The sequence below is a fragment of the Pongo abelii genome, chromosome 14 (genome assembly GCF_028885655.2).
Source record: "Pongo abelii isolate AG06213 chromosome 14, NHGRI_mPonAbe1-v2.0_pri, whole genome shotgun sequence".
In the NCBI taxonomy this organism is placed as follows: domain Eukaryota; kingdom Metazoa; phylum Chordata; class Mammalia; order Primates; family Hominidae; genus Pongo; species Pongo abelii.
In genome coordinates, this window is record NC_071999.2 from 108392798 (window position 1) to 108410004 (window position 17207).

The 17207-nt window shown below is 38.5% G+C and overlaps 1 protein-coding gene across 3 annotated transcripts in view; it reads right to left on the reverse strand.

Moving 5' to 3' along the window:
- The window catches only part of FGF14 (fibroblast growth factor 14), a 677860-nt gene that overhangs the window by 476116 nt on the left and 184537 nt on the right, over positions 1–17207 (reverse strand). The window lies entirely within an intron of this gene.

Here is a 17207-nt window from a genome sequence, read left to right on the forward strand (position 1 = left end):
CAGAGGGAAATGTTTGGAAAAGAATATTAATCTGGCACTGTTTTGACCCTGAAGCTGAAGAGAATGCTGAGGGATAAATTTCCTCTGGAGAGAGGCAGGGATTGAAAACTAAGGAATAATGCTTCCCTATTTCTGTTACTAGGGGACAGACAATACGACCAGAAAGACAACGTACCTCCCTGATGTGGTTTGGATCTGTGTCCCTTCCCAAATCTCGTGTTGGATTATAATCCCCAGTGTTGGATGTGGGGCCTGGTGAGAGGTGATGGGATCATGACTGGTTTAGCACCATCTTCCCTTGGTACTGTGTAGTGAGGGAGCTCCCATGAGATCTGGTTGTTTAAAAGTGTGTGGCACCTCCCCCAATCTCTCTTCCTCCTGCTCCTGCCATGTGAAGTGCTGGCTCCCCCTTCGCCTTCCCCACGACTGTAAGTTCCCTGAGGCCTCCCAAGAAGCAGATGCTGCCATGCTTCCTATACAGCCTGCGAAACCATGAGCCAGTTAAACCTCTTTTCTTTATAAGTTACCCAGTCTCCAGTGTTTCTTTATAGCAAAGCAAGAACGGACTAATATACTCCCATAAGCCAGGGCCCCAAGCAAGATTATCATGGTCGGGAAACAGTTAGTGCCAAGGGCCTATAAGGATGCAGTCATTGATCAGAAGAAGTGGTATGGAAGTTGATAACACTAGTTCTCATTCCCCCACACAAAAAGGAGACCCATGAGCAGGAAGCAAGTTTATGATACTACAGAGAGAAGGTGATAAGTGAGGGTGATGGCCAGGGCAGAAGGAGGAATTACAGAACATTTTGAATCACCACTAGCCTGTTCATATTACACAGAAAACATTCAGTTTATGCCAGATGATATCCTGCTGTATTGGGGGAAAAAGTCCTTTGCAGTTGTTTCACAGAATTAAACTTTCTCATCTCAGCAGTATGGCTGTTGCTACTTTTTGAAGCCTCATAATGACAGCATTCTCATCTTAGAAAAGGTCTGAGTCTGACCTAGTGTGCTTAGAGTTATTGTTTTTCACTTTTTATTCCAGAACTTCAAAAGCATTTGCAGAGAAGTGCTATCCTTACGTAGTAGACAATTTGGTAAAATCTCCTTTTCTGAGTTCCATGGCATTATTCTGACCACCAGCAAGAAAAGGGCTCAGACTTAGAATACTGCAGTGCTGCTGTGCTTTTAATGCCCCGTCCAAAACTCTCAAAGAAGCGGAGAATGGGCAAAGGAGCCCACAGGCCTAGATACTGGTGCTCAGGAGGCAGTGCTGTCCAAACCTTCAGTCTTAGTGTAGATAACTAATAACCAGATCAGGATTTACCAAAGTCCCTCCAAGGCAGAGACAGGCATGGAAGACAGGAAACCCTATTCCAGCAGCATTAGGAAGAGCCACAGCCACCATCATTTAAAGCACAGGGCAAATTCTACTCCAGTTCGATGTTTTATTACAGTATGTGTTTTCCTTTGTTTTGATAGCAGCATATTTGTCTTCTTAATTATGCTTTATGTAAATACTGTAATAAATTAGTTTGCATCTCCCAAGTGCACATCAACAACTAATTAAATGTCAGCCCCTCAAAAGACAAAAGAGAATCTGCTTTGTAAATACATAGTCATAAATCTCTTGAACTACGTGATGTATATGAAGACTTTTGTTATAATTTTTATAAGAAAGAATAAAATCCTGAATAACCCTAGAAAGATATTAGCCCAACTATAAAACTATTGCCTCTGGGGAGAGGCACTGGGTGGCCCAAGAACAAGCATGCACAGAACCCTTTCCCTAGGATCCTTTAGTTATAATTTTGTACAATGCATCTACGACCTCTTTGAAAGTAAATTACACAATTTCTTGATTTTAATACAAAATGAGACCAGTAAGAGGACATTAGTGAAATTTAATTATGTTTTATTATATTTAAAATCTAGAATATTCATATCTGGAAAACTTTTATTAAGGAAAAATAAAATTTTATTGAAACAGCGAATTTTAAACATTGTTCCATTTTGCTTTTAAGTGTACTTCATGAAGTCTAATTTTTTATTATGGAATAAAGTTACATTCTTCATTTTTTTTCTTCCAATTAACACGTTTTGACACCAATTTGCATTAGGACAAATACAATTTAATGTGATGAGACCATGCACCCCTTCCCCCATTAAAGTTGGACTGTATGATTGGAAACAACTGCTAATTAAAGCCTAATTGTTACCTTCTGTGCACTGTTCACTTAATTAGATAAGTGGCTTCTGACAGAACAACTGGTTTATGCTCAGTGGGAAAGACTATATGACCAGGTACTATAGACGGCCAAGGTCTCCAGTCTTGCAGAACAACATGGATTTTGAGTTTCTGCTCCAATTAAAACTTTCAGTTACCACAGTGGAAACTGAATTCATGGCAACAATATCCAAAATTGTGATTTGACTCAGCTTCAGATTCGGGCAGGTTTTACAGGACCCAGGTAAACTGGGAGGTAGGTAGTGTTTGTGTTTAGACATTGCTGTCTGGCCCACTTCAGCCAAGCTTGTCTGAGCCTCCACCATATGTGATGGTTGCTCAAAAACTGCTTCTCCTGAGTCCCCTTAGTTCAATTTTCCCAGGAAGAAACACACACACACTCCTCATACTCCTCCCATCTCAGATACCTAAGCTACGATTTGGGCTGTCTAAACTGGACAACCTCATCTCCCACCCACTGTAACCACACCTCTCTGTGCCAAACCTGTTTCGTGGCCAGGAAAGCAGAGACAGCAGGGCAGAGTGAGTTGGGCATGGCCCATATATATGGTTGGTGCAGGTTCAAACATTTTTATTTAATTTGGGGCAAGGATCTTTTATTTTATTTTATTTTATTTTATTTTTTGAGACAGAGTCTTCCTCTGTCACCCAGGCTGGGGTGCGGTGGTGCAGTCGTGGCTCACTGCAAACTCTGCCTCCCGGGTTCAAGCAATTCTCCTGCCTCAGCCTCCCGAGTAGCTGGGATTACAGGCATGCACCACCACGCCTGGCTAATTTTTGTATTTTTAGTAGAGATGGGGTTTCACCATGTTGGCCAGGCTGGTCTCGAACTCCTGACCAAGTGATGCTCCCACCTCGGCCTCCCAAAGTGCTAGGATTGGTGCAAGGATCTTTATAATAAAACTTAAGGCAGGAAAAGGACAAATGGCCAAAATGATTATATCACAAGGTATAAGATTAAAGCCATGGCAACACAAGGAGATAAAGTAGACAATATGGGGGCATTCTACAAAAAGAGATAAAATGTCTTGGTACAAGTTAGGTTGATTTTGTACTTCAGGGGAAAACTGACGCAAATCAGAGTATATGTATTTTCCTTCTCTGCACACCTCCACTTGGCCCCATCTTGAGACAGCTTTCTTCTCTCCTGCTTATTCTGAGAATAGCTTTCTTCTCCCTTGCTTACAGAGCCAGCAGAAACTGAGAGAAGAAGGGCTTTGGCACATGGCATTAGGTGCGTATATGTGTGTGTGTATATGAATGCACATGTGTTAACTTGAGAATTATTTAACTTCTATGAGCTTTGGTTTTTCCATTTATAAAATGGAGAATATTTCTAATATTGACCTTACAAAACTGATATAAATTCTAAATGAGATGATGCACATGGAATGCTTAACCATAAAACAAGGCACACACACTCAAAAAAAACCCCAATAGTAATTATTACTATTACTATAGTCATTATATAATAATTGGACTTGGTTGGAATAGAAACAAAGCATTTAGCCAAACTACTGCGATTGTGTGTGGGCATTAGACATTATACGTGTCATAGCTATTGTGCTATGGGAGATGCAAAGTATAACATATGGGAGATGCAAAGTATAACATATGGTCCCTGATCTCAATTTGCCTTCAAGGGTCAGAGGGAGAAGAATTAATAAACCACAGGAAGAAATTGATAACCTGGTATATATTCTCCAAAGGGAAAGAGTTCTCAAAATGGGAGATGCTAGACTGGAGGGGTATAAACTGCCTTCAGAAAGGGAAAGAAACGTGAAAGCATTTTGCCATCTCTCCCCCAAGAAAGGTTGAGACAAAAACAAAAAAAACCTCCATAAATAAATTGTTTAAACTTCCCTCATAATCCAATGTGTCTACAAACAAAAAAGTAGGAGCCCCTGTTCAAAATGGGAAGTGGAAAGTGGGTCAGGCAAGCAGCAACTCACACACTCCTAGTGGAAGCCATGAGGAGCATCACACACTAGACTATCCAGCTGAGGCGACGTGGACCAGTCACTGGGACTTGGCTTCCACGAGAAGGTAGCTCAAGAAGCTCCCTGTGGTAAAAAAAAAAAAAAAAATGCAATAGATTCCAGCTGCTAGGGTTACAGGTAAATTCATTTAGGGGTTGGAATGGAAACAAAGCATTTAACTAATTCACACTAGTCAACCTTCAAACACACACGCACACACACACAGGCTCCATGCTATTTGTATTTTCAGAGGACCTTTTCAGAGCAAGTTGGGTGTGCGGTAAAAATCTCATTCCTCGATGCATAGGAATACAGATGCAGTGAATTCTATGCAGCTCCCACATCCGCTCTGGTTTCCTAGGGTCCTACTCTGACCAATTCAGATGACAGTTTTGTGAGCTAATAAATAAATACATAAGCCACAGCACTTTAAATGAAAAAAAGAATCTTTCTTAAAATTATATTAATATCAGGCCCAGCACAGTGGCTCATGCCTGTAATCCCAGCACTTTGGGAGGCCGAGGAGGGCAGATCACTGGAGGTGAGGAGTTCAAGACCAGCCTGGCCAACATGATGAAAACCTGTCTCCACCAAAAAATACAAAATTAGCCAGGCATGGTGATGTGCACCTGTACTCCCAGCTACTCAGGAGGTTGAGGCGGGAGGATCACTTGAATCCAGGAGGTGGAGGTTATAGTGAGCCCAGATGGCACCACTGCACTCCAGCCTGGGCAACAGAGTGAGTCCCTGTCTCAAATAATATATATATTATTATCAAATTAAAGTGTTTTGAAGGTGTTTGCAGAAACAACAGATGAGAGAGCTGAGTGTGAAAATAACACGTGAATCAATAGCAATTTGAATTATCTTGAATCCTTTAGGCTCTTCATGCCATTGCATACAACAAGATAAATATTCTAATCAGGTGAAAATTAGGTCATCATTTTATCAGGTATAAAGCCAAATATTTGGGGCACTATCTCATCTTAAATCACACCACTGACTACCTAAATGTCAATAATTCGTAAAAGGCTGTATTGGATAAAAAGGGCAGAAACAAATTTTCCCCTCCTGGTTGGGTACAATGGCTCATACCTGTAATCCCAACACTTTGGCAGGCTGACGTAGGCAGATTGTAAGGTCAAGAGTTCGAGACCAGTCTGGCCAACATGGTGAAACCCCATCTCTACTAAAAATACAAAAATTAGCCAGGCATGGTGGCACATGCTTGTAATACCAACTACTCCAGAGGCTGAGGCAGGAAAATCACTTGAACCCAGGAGGCAGAGGTTGCAGTGAGCCGAGATCATGCTACTGCACTCCAGCCTGGGAGATACAGTGAGACTCCATCTCAAAAAAAAAAAAAAAAAAAAGAAAAGAAAGAAAAAAACTCCCCTCCAAACCTTAGATTTAATATTTTCTCAATTCAGTTAATGCAAGGACCTAAGAGAAGCCATTTTACACTTCAAAGTTTCTAAACTCAGGGAAACTGACAAAAAATGGTCATCAAAGAAAGCCATATTTATAAACAAGCAAAACAACTTAGTAAATTTTTTCAAAAAACAAATGATTCAAAGTATCTGAAAAGCATTTGAAAAATGCTGGTCTGGAAAAAAAAATAACAACGACATTTTAACAAGTTTTGCAACATCTGTCCTTGAGAAAAAAGGGTCAGTTTTCATTAAAAAAAAAAAAAGACAGTGTTTATAGACCTAGAAGGTCTTTCAAACATAATGGACTAAAATGAATGTTTTGAAGGTGAAAATAAAGAGCATATAGGATTTTCAAAAATGTCTGTGCTGAATGTTTGACAATACCTAGCCCAAACATTGCATTTTTCTAATTACAATAGTTCAAAAAGGTTAAATGATTTGTTCATAGCTGCACAGTGAACCAGTGATTTTTCTTACCCAATGATAGAAGAAGCCAGTTCCTCCATCTACACTACATTCCACTAAATCACATCAGCCCATAAATCTATAGAGTTCACAAAAATTTTTAGTGGGATTGTGCCTTTGATTTATAGAGGAAAATCAAAGAAATTCTGTAATTTTCTCTAGGGACTCTCACTTCATTAAAACTTTAATTTCCAAGATATGTTATCCAAGATCATTTCCAAGGTTAATATAGCATTTGAAAAAGATAAGTCACCTCTCTTCATTCAACTAAGACAACACATAGCCATCAAAAAGCAGTGACGGTGAGAGATTCGCAAGGGGAAAGACGGAATCACTCCACTCAAATCTGTTCTCTTTTTTCATCTAACCTGTAAGCAGAAAGTAGTGCTGACAAGCCCTTTGACATCCTGGAGTGTGCTAAGACACACATCAAGTATCACTCATTTAAAAATAAAAGGTTTGATGTTCAGGAGCATTTGTGTTGGTTGTGTTGCTATTTTATTTTCTAATTTTCATCTCCCTGGAGTCAAAGTACACAGCATCATGCTTCCATAAAAACAGTAATTAAAGCTTTTAAAATATACATATTAGCAGATCACACACTCCTATCAGTTTATCTTGTGAATATCATAAATACCGTGCACACAACAGATGGAAATTGCATAAACAGAAAAATTCTGCATTATTCATGAACTGTAGTTTGCTTTTCCCTTGGCTCCATGCTACTAAGGAATATGTGTGCTTGTGTACATATTCCCTGTTAAAAACCACATCTTTAATTACAACATAGTTTATGTTGAGGTATTTTAAATGTGAGGATTATTACATTTTAAAATGTGAGTATACTGCAGTTGAGTTTATCCTACCTCACACTTGGGAATGAAAGGAGATCATCCAAGACATAACCGAAATATTATTGACTCATTAGTAAAAATCCAAAGAGAGTATTTATCAAGGGTGGGTCATATTTTCAACAGCTGTCCCCCTGTTGAATATAGATATTTCATAACACAAACAATATAAAAAGATACTAGCAAAAATAACCACAATATATGAAATAGGCTCATTGTATTATTTCTACCCAAATTTAAATGATTCTTTTCACTCCCTTCAGCAGAATCACACTCCAAAAGTGAAATTTCTTGAATAGAGAATTTACAATGAGTTTCTTGGGAACAGACTCGATGAAAACAGCTATGAGAGGTGCTCCCAAGAATACGCCTGCGAGGACGAGAGGAAGGCAGGACTGGGTGGAGGGGAAAGCTCAATGGTTGCAACAGAAGCCTTAGGCCAGTTCTACAAGGAGCTCTAGAGCTGAGCTGACGCTTCAGCTTTGTTTCCAGTTGGGTGTGAGGTTCCTTATCTGGGTGACAGTTTCAATCAAAGCCCAAACCTTGGGGTATTTGTAATGAACCAAATCCTTCACTTTTGTGAAATCATGAATCCAGAAGGAGACATTCTAGGCATATTATTTAGAATTTTGCAAGTTAGTATCAGAATAAATATAAACAGAAACAGTCAAAAACTGTTGGTGTCTGAAGCTGAGTATGTTCTTCATGAAGTTTGGATTTTCCATACTATACAATAAATTAATGTACTTTTAAAAAAGAAAGAAGATTTGTCCCAGTTGAAGCCAGGCATTTGTACCTCTGCACCAGCTAGACATGGCTGTAGACCTGCATGTTAATCTAGGGCCAGGCAGGTCCCTTTGGCTGAGAGCATGAGAGCAATTCTCCAGTGAGGGGCAGCTATAAGCCATCAGTTGCCCATTTTCTCAGCATCTGGGAATCATGCTTCTGACTTGAAGCAGGGAGCTAGGAAGAGTACCATAGTATCCCTACAAAGGGGATTTTAAACTGTAGCAAGCACCACCAATTGCAATTTCAAGCTAGAGCAATCTTGATTCAAACTTTTAACATCTACAATAGATTAAGAGTTCCTAGCCAATGAAAGGCGCACCTATTAAACAAAAGAGAGAATAAACAAATTTTTAATTAAAACCTGGGAAGAGAGAAAAGACAAATATATCTTTTTCTCATCAATTCATTTATACAAACAATTGTTCTCAGCACTTAAAACTATAAAAATAAAAAATTAAAATACAATTAATATTGAGCCTTTTCTCATTCTAGTAATAAGTAATGTCACCCCAGATGAATAAACTAATTAAAATATTCAAAGCTCATCTGTTTCATTAAGAGATGCATTTTAAAACAAATGTAGTTATGTTTATTGGTTACCTAAATCTAAAATTATTTTGATCAATGATCCTAATGAAAATCTAATTCAGAAAAAAATATTTTTAAATTTATATAAATATTTTCATTATAGAGAGGTATGAAAGAGTGATCAATAAAAGCCTTTAAAGTATAGATATATTACTTTAAGTTCTGTGAAGAAAGTTAAATGGAAATAAGAGTTCATGGAGGAAAGGAAAGGATAGAAAAATTTCCATATGTTAAAGAAGAGATTATTTATGTATTTTAAATGAATAGCAGTAATTAACAAATCACTGTAGTTTCCAGATATAATCATATATTCTTAAAAAAGAGATGTACCATTTTTGTTCTAAAATGGAAACATTTACATTAAAAACTATATAATTTGGGACTGTAGTATTTAAATTTGTGATATAAATTTTAGGCTTCATTTAAAAATGTGCAAGGGGACAGACAGATTTCCAAAATTATTTTGGGGGTGGGTAGTGCAAAAGCAAAACAGTTTACAGAGCACCTGTTTTTAAAGTCCCTCCCAACTCTTAGCTACTTATTGTTATAAATGGCGTGTTTCCCATGGCCCTGAAACTATTGCCTATCCAGAACCTTAGAACTACCAACAGAAACATGTTTAATTAAATGTCAAGAAAGCATTTTAAGAACCCTACCCAGCACAATAAAGGAAAAAAAACTGATCACGTTAAAACCACGTAGGACAGAGAATATTGGAAAATGAGGGGGTTTCAAGGTAGAGAAAAATCCAACTCACCAAACTCCAGAAGGGCAAAATAGTGCATTGCATGGAGTCAAAATAATCATAGTCTCAATTGTAGTGTAAGCCGAATGCAGTATTGTTTTTCTTGTCATGAGGTAACTCTTGTCTTAGGCGGTGAACAACCTCTTGGGAGGAAAGACCCCTGGGTTCTCTCTTTTTTGCAACCACTATGACCACCTTTGTTTATTTCTCTTACTGCCTGCCCTCCTCCCTTTATTCTCATTTTTTTATCTTTCTATCTCTCTGCTTAAAGACCCCATCTTAGTAAAAAAGAAAATATTATAGTTATAATGCAAAAGGGAACAACATAAAAATCACTCGTTATTTTACCAAGAACAAGAGACAGATTGGCTAAAATAACTTTACAGGAAGGAAGAGTTAATTAACAACACACTCTAGTCAGTCTCTTAAATCCCTGTATCTATTTTCATTCCAAAAAAATACATATTAATAATAATATGTGTGTGATTTACCCCACTCTTACCTAAGAAAACATTTTAAAGAACATTTTAAACAACAGCATTTAAAGAATGCCTTGCCGTGTTGTAAATTTGCTTATTCCCCTCACCCTAGTCAGAATTGATGTGTTCATATGATTGCTTTACTACTTTCAAAGATTAGTTTTTGCATCTTTCATTTTAGCTCAAAATTAATCAGATCTTTGGTTCAATTACTTCCAAAACTTTTTGAAGTTAGAGTTAAGGGGGGAAAAAGCCAACAATTTTTCCCTGCTTAATACATCTTTTCCTACTTGGCTACAACAAACACACTGGACCCTTGTGTGCCAGGAACCTGGTGGGCCCAGAGAAAGGGTTGGCTCTCAAATCTACTTCACATTTTAATTTTGTTCAATACATTTTCAATGAAACTTGGTTGCTCTTTTAAACTGTTACTCAAAAAGAGTTCAAGATCAGTGAAGTTACAAACGGCTTTATTCATAACCAAAATAATTTGCCAAACAGAGCAGAGGAGCTGGGCAAGCACTCTAGATCGCTTTTCGTATGTAGGACTTCAATTCTGAGACTGCCTTTTGTTACTAAAGCTTCTTGGTTCAATCTGACATGCATATAATTTTGCTCAATTTTTCTCGTATCAATCCTAAATGTCCGTTCCGTTAAGTCAAGCTCCCTGAGTTTGCTTAAATTTCCCTTTCACAGTTACTCAGTTGTTTTCCGAAAGAGCATTTAGGGCTCCTTCGTTTCCAGGTTTTCTCTCATTAGAGGACGTTAGGGAATAAACAGATGACTCTGATTCCAATTCCCCCACCAGTTCCACAACTGGTCTGCCCAAATAGGTGACCTTTGTGCATCTTATTCCATACTAGTTCCCACTGACTTCCTTCTCTGCCATCTCAGGCCTCCTTCAAAACTTTTCATTGTAATAATAATAATAATAATAATAATAAAAGAAAAAAAAACTTTTCATTTGTTTGTTGGTTTAATATGACATGTTTTTTTAAAGAACTAAGGTAGGTCAACCTGTTTCCCAGGCTATAAGCAAATGGAAGGAGAGTATCAACGTTGAGCATCACACAAATTCATCGAACACAGTAAAATCTAACATGCAATAGTCCCAGAAACTTACCAAAGGGATCTCAAAGCACCTCTGAACCTGCATCCCCTCTGACCTCCACCCTTCACCTCCCACAGGAGAGCTCTGAGGGCACAGTGCTCCCTGGGCAGGCCTGTCCCCCTGCTATTCTGTTCATTTCTGTATCTGCCTTTCTCTGCCTCCATCTTTAAGCTTCTGGAGGTGAGGAACCACATCTCCCTTCTCCTTCTCCTTCTCTTGACAACTTCAGAGCTACAAATAACATACTCTGGGCACAGCTTTGGAAATATGCATTGAATGAAGAAAACAGGGAATTATGATTCTAACATTATTATCAGATTAACAAGGACTAATTACAAGACTGACAATTGAGGAGGGCAAATAACTATCTACCTCTTCAAAATTTACAGATACCCTGACATTACAGCCATCTCAACACATATTATGATGGGCTTCTACCAGCACTGCCAAGCATAGCTTACAAAAAGCTTTGCTCCAGTAGGAGTCTATTGTCACCAGGCTGCATGCTGCAACCAAATCCAAATAAAGTCTGTGACTCCACTTCCCCACCCCCCACAGTGCAAAACACTTAGCTTTCTGCGAAAGGGACAGAAAAGTATGCTGAATGCTGCCAGTTGTCAGCCTTTTTTACATACTGTTGCAACTGCCACTTTTAAAATTATACAACACCTTGAAAGAAATAATAACAAAGAAGGAGATTTCTTTGAAAACAGCTCTAAAGCAGCCTGCTAAGCAGGAGATTCACGCCTGCAGCCAGCATTTACCCCGTCTGCCTTGCAATTTCAGGATCAGTATACATCAAATCAAGTGAACAACCCAGGGAATTCTGCTGTTACCTTTTAGAAACAGAATAAATATTAACAGAGCTTTACTTCTTTCCACCAAGGGGGACTATATGTTAATACAGTAATTTACACTGGAAAAAATATAAATGAAAGGGTTTAGAACCTCGTAACTTTAAAAATAACATAATTCCTCCTAGAACATTCCTTTCACTTGTGATTCTCAAAGCGCTTTGCATTTCCCAGCTATTGGCAGGACTGGAAGTAGGATCAAAGTATCACCAAACGGTAGGTGAAATAAATGTCATAGAGCATATATGTCAGGCTGATTTTCAGGAGTACAGGAATGGAGTCATCAGGCGACTTTAAAGTTAAGAATCTGTTGGAGCAGCTGCCAATAAATCAAGGCCCAAAGGAGAAAGCTCTTTGGAAACCTTGAAATATTGTATACATTTAGATAATTATTGTTGTTGTCAATGTTAATGAAAAAAGCAATAAATCAGGGAGATGGCACAGATGAGTGAGGAGAAATAGACTCCACAATTTAAATGGAATCATTCCTTATCCTCCTTCCCCAACAAGCAGCCTCAACAGTGTTTGCTTCTGCCTGCCAACAGCCAAGCCGAGTGAGAAAACACTATATACCCTCCCTATATATCCCAGCCATCAGTTACCAGCCTCTTTAGATGGCACTAATGAAAAACAACCTGTAGGTCTTCCTGTCTCCTTTAACTAGGAGACATCTCAGTCTATGGTACTAATAGGTATTACTCAGATGCTCCAGCCTCAAGAAGGAGGAAGACTGATGATACCTTTGGCCTGAGAAAACCTCTGGGTGAGGATTCAGATCATCACTCAGGAGTCAGGTCTTACAGACAAGGTGGCCCCTCTCCTGAAATGACTGACCAGTTGAAAAGCAAGCATCGAGTCCATCCGCTGCAGCACATTATTTGGCCTTAGCCTAACCTTTTCCTTTACTGTCTTGAGTTGCACTCCATAACTTGTAATAGTTGAGTTAGCTGCATTTGCAAAATTAATAATATTGGTCCATCGTTGTTCCTCAGGAAGATCCTTTCACTCCCTGGACTTGCTCATTAATTCCCTTCCTTTGCCATTAATTACTTTCAACCAAATGATGAAATGTTGTCATTTTTTAAAGTTCTGTTTATTTTGAAGCAATCATGCAGAGTCGTTTTTATTGTCTCCTTCTATTCTTACTTTGAGGCTCTGACCCATCATTTAAGATTCAGAAGCTTAAAAAATATATATACAAATGTGTATAGGTTTTCCTTCCTCAGGATACATCATTGGGTAGCCCCAAGAAGAATCCACAGCCTTTTATGAAACTATTTGAGCAACTTGGTCATCACACAATAAACACAATAAAAATACTCATTAAGTGTGTTAAATTCATCCTTTAAGTCATAATCCCTGGAATGCCATTTAGTTTCAACACTCACTACTCCCTACAGAAGCTAGGCAACCATCTGGAATGACCTCCTCTCACTGTGTTGTTAAGTTCATTATGTATAATTTACATTTCTAGATCGGGGGATCTCAACTGGGAGAGATATTTGGCTACTGCTGGAGACATTTTTCATTGTCACAACTTGGGGGCTGCCACTGGCATCATGTGGGTAGGGGCCAGAGATGCAGCTAAGCATCTGATAATGTACAGGACAGCCCCGCAGATAAAAAATTATCCATCCCAAAATGTCAGTGACGTCAAGGTTGAGAAAGCTTGTTCTAGACGTTCTATCTTGCCTAATTTGCTCATATTTGGTATGGAAAGGCCATTTACTCATCAGCCTGAAGAGTTCCCATAAAACCTGAAAGAACAACTCACCTATGAAGAAAGGAGTGGGAAACAGATTCTTTTTTGGTGGGAACTGAATGTCACCACCCACATGCTGTGAAAGAGAAACATATCACTATTCACTCTTCTAGGAAAATTAAGTTTAAAATTTCACAATTTACCTCTTCTTTTGGTTCATATGCAAATTATAAGGTACTAAAAATGGGAGACACTGACAGGTTAATTGCTCCCACTCTTCTGGTCCAGTTGCACAGAGCTGAGGCAGAGGGAGCACAGAGAAGTGAGAGAGCCTCCGAGGTCAGCATGCTCCGGCACTGGATACATCAGCATATCATGGGTTTTGAGTTAGAATAACTGATAACATAACACATGTACTTGAAGTTCACTGATTTGATTTCAGCTTTTTAAAAATAATCTTTTAAGCAGAAGCTGGCACTGCTTTTTACTCCTTTATTTTTTTTCTCTGTACTTCTTAAAAATAAAGTATAAATCTGACATATGTTTCAGGCAAATTGGCTCAGAACTCAGAAAAGGTAAAAAGAACTCTCCTAGACAGCCTATGTTCCCAAATAGAAATCATCTCTAGTTCCTATGGCTGCATCAAGCCTTTCTAATTAAGTGATATTTGGTCCTAACAGCCAGGTTAAACCAACCTACCTTTATCTGAGATCTGAGCCCCTTCCCCACAGCCCACAACCATATTTACCATCCACACTACTGTGTGTGTATGTTTAGGCTATTTATATAATTCTGATTAGAACATTTTGTATCCTTCCTGAGATAATATGCTTTTCAAAAGTAGATTGTGAGTTTTTGAATCATCTGAAACTCTTCTTTTATTTGTGAGTGAAAAGGGAATAGGGACGACGCTATGTACATTATTTTAGGCACGTATTTCCTCTTCTTAAAGCACTCTTCTCATTCACTGATGAGTAGCAGTTGACTCTGTAATTTTCAAGTGGCCAAAGCAGATGGAGTGAGAGAAAGAAAAGTCAGAGACAGAGGTGCAGCTAGATCCGGAAATGTGAAATGGAGCCACAGGAGAAGACGTGCGGACTGAGAAGGTCAATATTTACAGAAGAGCCAAGAGACTAAAGGGTGCATACAGTTAGGCAGTGGTAGAAAGAAAAACAAAAAACCCTATGAAAGCATGGTAAAAGAAGAAAGGGGATTCGCATCGCTGGGATATGAATAGAATTTGCAGGTGCTATGTCTGTCTCTCAATCCAGAGCCCAAATCTATTTGCCTCATTCTATACCTCTGAGTAGCTCTGAGATAACACAGGATGAGGTTTGGGAAAGCCACATCATTCTACCAGATAGAATGCCTGGCTTCACCATCTACTAGCCAGATGATCTTAACCAAGTCGCTCAACTATCCCCAAACTCCATTTCCTCAAAGTGGGGACAATCCTTAAAGTGGGGACAATCATTTATTCACAGCAGGATTGAGGTAACATATGTAAAGAATCAAGGGCATTAGCGAATGTTACGTGGAAGGCTCTATGATCACATCACGCAGTATTCTAAGTAATGGAGATAAAACATTTTAACAATAGTAAAAGCAAAATTGAATTATAAACATTGTTTTTTTTAAGATTGGCACATCATAATTTTACATATATGTGGGGCACAACATGATGTTTTGATACATGTGTAAATTGTATAATGATTGAATTAGGGTGATTAGCACATCCTTAAACACTTATTGTTTGTGATCAGAGCATTCTAAAACCTTTCTGATAGCTGTTTTCAAGCATGCAACACATCATTGTTAACTAGTCATCCAACTATGCAATAGACCACCAGAACTTATACCTCCTATCTAACCGTAGCTTTGTACCCACTGACCAATTTTTCACCATCCTCCTCTCCCCTGACCCTCCCTAGCCTCTAGCAACCACAATTCTATTTTCTAAGTCGATGAGAACAACTTTTTAGATTCCACATATGAATGAGGTCATATTGTATTTGCTTTCCTAAACCTGGCTGATTTCACTTAACATAATGTCCTCCAATGCTCATTCATGTTGCCACAAATGACAGGATTTCATTCTTTTTTATGACTGAAAAATACTCCACTGTGTATATGTACATTTTCTCTTTCCATTCATCCACTGATGGACACAGGTTGGTTCTATATCTTGGCTATTGTGAATAGGGCTACAATAAACACAGGAGTGCAGGTATCTTTTTGACATATTGTTTTCATTTCCTTTACATACATAACCAGTAGTGAACATTCTTAATACAATGGCAATTTAAAACTTTATGAGCTAACCACTAATTCCCAGAAAAGAAAACTTGATATTCTCTAAAGAAGACTTTAAAGCACTGCAATTCTAAGATACTTTGGGAGTAAAAAAATAAACTACATGCACACACAGTTTTATTGCTATCTTCTTCCAAGGAGAAAAATAAGTCACTATCAAAACCTTCACAGAGACATTTCTGTTCTAAAGAAAACAGTAGTCAAGAATTTAACAGACCCAATCTCAGTGTTACAACCACTGTGCAGAAAATACCTCAATTTACTATTAGCTAAAAAATCATTTTTATATTTTAAAAGATCATTTGCCAAAAATGAGATGAATAGGCGTTTCAATGCTCAAAACGTTACATTTCATAATTATTAATGGGGAACAAATAAAAGCCCACTCTGTGTAATTAAATTGGAATTTAATTTCCGAGAATAGTCGCAAACATGAGAATCAAAGAAAGAAGATGTTGACTCAGAAAAAGAAAAGTAATTAGTAAGGATGTCAGAAGTCACCGCTGTTTCACACAACTCCACAGGCAGAGCAACATGCAACCAACGCAGCAAATGTGAGGTCCACCGGCGAAGCGCTACAGCTGAGATGGCCCCAGCTGAAGTGCTGCCTTGATGAGGGGAGCACTCTGCTGCAGAACTGTGCCAACCAGAGTAAGCTGAGAAAGCCCGGAACACTGGTGGCAGGGTTCAGGACCAGCCCAACTCCATCATGGCTGTGCAGATCAAGCCCATATTGCACAGTAAAAAAAATGCACATATATTCACAAATTAGTATTTAAAATTGTTTAGAAAATTCCCCTCAGAAGCCAAATTCTGCCCGTTTCAAGAGAGGACTCTCTCTAGTATTCATGTGTTCCATTTTTTACTAGCACAATCTGCCTTGGGACCTTCATCAATTTTGCTTTGCCCAACTCTGCAAATGCAGTATTGATTCCAAGAAGAAATCAATCTCAGCTTGAAAGAAGATCTTTCTTCAAATTCATATTTTCTCCTCAATGCCAGAGCTTTGCTTGAATAAAAAGCCCTGACCACAAAGCAGAGGTTTCCTTCCATCTGATTTGTTCAGCAAATATTACTGAGAGCCAGAGCTTTGACCAGGTCAGAACAGACCTTGACTCCACAAGAAGAGGGCCCACCAGGCCCACGCTGGACCTGCAGCACATGGGAGAGCACAGCTGGCCATGGGAAATTAGAATTTGAGGGGAGACAGCAGTTTTTGGTTTGGAAACTGTAACAGAAATAGGTAGAATTCCTAGTTGAATTGTGGAGAACTTGGAATCTTCTGGGTGGTTGCAAGAAAAGTTAAAAGAAAGAAAATATCAAATATTAGAGGAGAAATCCCATCATTCGGGTTGGTGGTGAATGATGGGATTCCCATCACTCAATCCCATCGTACTTATTTCTATGTTAAAGGGCCACCAAATGAAGCTAGGTTGCCATAACTCTCATCCTTTTTTATCTTTTTCTTTTTGCCTGCACCTATGGCACATCCACTTAATGTCACCACCTTGGGGTGTTTTTATCCTCATTTTTATGCTTACTCATAAAATGATACACTCACATATATGCATATATGTAAGTATGTAGTAATATAAACCTGTACACTCTTTTCTCTTCATTTTATAAACCTAAGATTATAAATTGCTC